We start from the raw sequence: 3,311 nt of genomic DNA, 5'->3' as shown, positions 1-3,311 counted from the left end.
CCCCCCCCCAGTTCATCTTCTATATCTATATCGGTATACATAATACACGAGTGGCATCCCAGCGGCAATTTCACTGGGGTCCACATACCACGAGGAATTGTATCGTCCGCAAAAGCTTCCTTCTATCGAAGGGCGGATTTATCGTGCCCGATGCCGAGAAGATCCCCCTGGAGTTTATATGAATGAAGAGAATCAAATAGAAATTCTCCACAATCGTTCACCGTGATATGAATTTTTCACATATACATTTTTTACATTTTCAATTGATCTCAAGGAGGTACATGGTGTGGAGAATGGAAATTATTGAATTGAGGGTGGTTTCAGTTGTTCATATCTCCGTGAAGAAATTGAGAAAGTACATCCGTTTTTCGAAGAAACTTTCAGAACATGAAAACTTGAAAAGAAGATTGTTAATTAGGAATTTGTCGTTTTGTTTTGTCCCTCATATTATGCACAATAAATTCCAAAAAAGACTAGATAAAAACTCTCATGTTATAATTAATATTTTCTTCGCAAATGTTCCGCAAAAATCTGAAGTGTATTGTTTATAGCTCAAAGATACCACAATATCTGTAAATACTTCATTATGGAACAATTCCTTCCAACCAATTTAGGGCCATGAATAAGCAAAAATAACAAAGAACTTTAACTAAAAAAAAACTAAATTCCTCTCGTTTTTTCTAATTTTATCAACGTTTCGTGTGCTGTATGGTCATCTCTTTACGGCAGTTTATCAATTAATTTTCCTCAAGTCCATGAAAATTGTTAATATTTTATAGCTAACATCACATCAGCAATTAAAAATTAATTTGAAAAATATTGCATAAGGCCTGAGCATAGCATCTTCAGGCCATAACCTGAATTATAATTGGTATTTGCTTATTCATGACTGTAAATTGGCTGGAGGGAGTTGTTCTATAATGATAAACTGAAACGGTTGGATAAATTACGTAAATAGTTCCCATGATCTCATTTTTATAACGAGAAATATGTATGCAAATTGCACTCTAATTGTTCAGAAATAAAAATGCAGGTGGATTTTTTATGTTGTAAATTTGAATTTAATTTATGACCTAATTATTTATGAAATTTATTATTCACCTAAAAAATTCAACCCCCTTGCATTTTTCGAACTGGTTGATCCGCGTAATTTCAGTGACAGTGGTCGGACTATTTAACACATTGTAATTTCAGCACAACAAATCAATTCAACAAATAGTCTATTCAACACAAAATTTATTTATCACCCAGCCTGTTCATTACACAGCCCACTCTACACGTGCCCATTGTTTTTTGTATGCCAACATAATTTTCACCGCACACAATGTTTTATCCAAAACAGACCTACAATCACTAAATTCGTTGAAATTTAAACAAGAAGTGTACACTGAGAAAAAATAATTCTAATATTTGACACATATTTTCTCGAGACAAGTAAATTTCCTTCAATTGTTCAATTCTCCCAGACATCTCAACTCACGTGGCCCGAGAAAGGTCTCATGCTTTAACTAATTCTTGTACTCAAGTATGATTTTGTCCCAAATGAACTCACTCAAGTCGCGTAGAAAAATTTTCAATCTTCAGGTATTTATGGTGTTCATAATTTTTTTGTTAGGCAGTTCCAATATTTCGATACGTAATATATTCATGATACAACGCGCAACGATAGTGATAAATGAGAATCCATTTGAGTTTCGTGAACCGCAAACATTCTGAAATTTGAACCATTGAAAATAATTTACTTCTCTCAAGTAAATATGGTCTACGTATTAGGAATTTTTTCTCTCGTGTATCGGAAAAATCGGCCAAAAAATGTCACAAATATAAACAGAAATTGCACACAAATTATTCAATTNATCACCCAGCCTGTTCATTACACAGCCCACTGTACACGTGCCCATTGTTTTTTGTATGCCAACATAATTTTCACCGCACACAATGTTTTATCCAAAACAGACCTACAATCACTAAATTCGTTGAAATTTAAACAAGAAGTGTACACTGAGAAAAAATAATTCTAATATTTGACACATATTTTCTTGAGACAAGTAAATTTCCTTCAATTGTTCAATTCTCCCAGACATCTCAACTCACGTGGCCCGCGAAAGGTCTCATGCTTTAACTAATTCTTGTACTCAAGTATGATTTTGTCCCAAATGAACTCACTCAAGTCGCGTAGAAAAATTTTCAATCTTCAGGTATTTATAGTGTTCATAATTTTTTTGTTAGGCAGTTCCAATATTTCGATACGTAATATATTCATGATACAACGCGCAACGATAGTGATAAATGAGAATCCATTTGAGTTTCGTGAACCGCAAACATTCTGAGATTTGAACCATTGAAAATAATTTACTTCTCTCAAGTAAATATGGTCTACGTATTAGGAATTTTTTCTCTCGTGTATCGGAAAAATCGGCCAAAAAATGTCACAAATATAAACAGAAATTGCACACAAATTATTCAATTGCTTCACCTCACATTCCCCAACGAAGGAAGCATTACAATTGAATAACCATCAATTAAATAAATCTCAATTAAAACCTGATCACACAATGTTTTATCCAAAACAGACCTACAATCACTAAATTCCTTGAAATTCAAACAAGAAGTGTATCGGAAAATTCGGCCAAAAAATGTCACAAATGTAAACAGAAATTGCACACAAATTGTTCAATTGTTTCACCTCACATTCCCCAACGAAGGAAGCATTACAATTCAATAGCCATCAATTAAATAAATCCCAATTAAAACCTGATTACACTAAAATCATCTGAATCGTCTCCATAAAACCGTGCGAGATCGATAAACCGAACGGCACTTCGACCTGAAATGATCGGTCCGAAAATTGGATTTTACGGTATTGAATGCACTCCCCTGCGTAATGAATTTGACAGGTTTCAATGGATCCATAAATTGAGACCACGCGAATACAGTGTATATAGACAGTAGTAATAACCCCGTAATGACGACAGACGAAAGGCCGGGTGTTGAGGTTGAGCTCACACCGGCAAATTTTACGAGTTGAGGGTGAATTTTGGGTCATACCCCTGTGCAGAAATACGACAGGGGGGAGTACTTCGGTATGTGACGATGGGTAGGGAAATGTCACATGAAATTTTCCCGCCGCCCCTTCGCCAGTGTATCGCCAATTTAACGCAACGGCACCTGCAATGGATGTTATAACATAATTATACAGAGCGGAGAGATGAGAAGAGAGTAAAAACAGCAACGGTGGGGTGCGTACGTTTAACGAGAAAGGGGAATGGAAGGGACTGGTTGGTGAGCAAGAGAGACTATGAGGGGGGGGG

Source organism: Diachasma alloeum, unplaced genomic scaffold (genome assembly GCF_001412515.2).
Source record: "Diachasma alloeum isolate Michigan unplaced genomic scaffold, Dall2.0 Dall_scaffold_00176, whole genome shotgun sequence".
NCBI classification, from domain to species: Eukaryota; Metazoa; Arthropoda; class Insecta; order Hymenoptera; family Braconidae; genus Diachasma; species Diachasma alloeum.
This window is presented reverse-complemented; position numbering follows the sequence as displayed.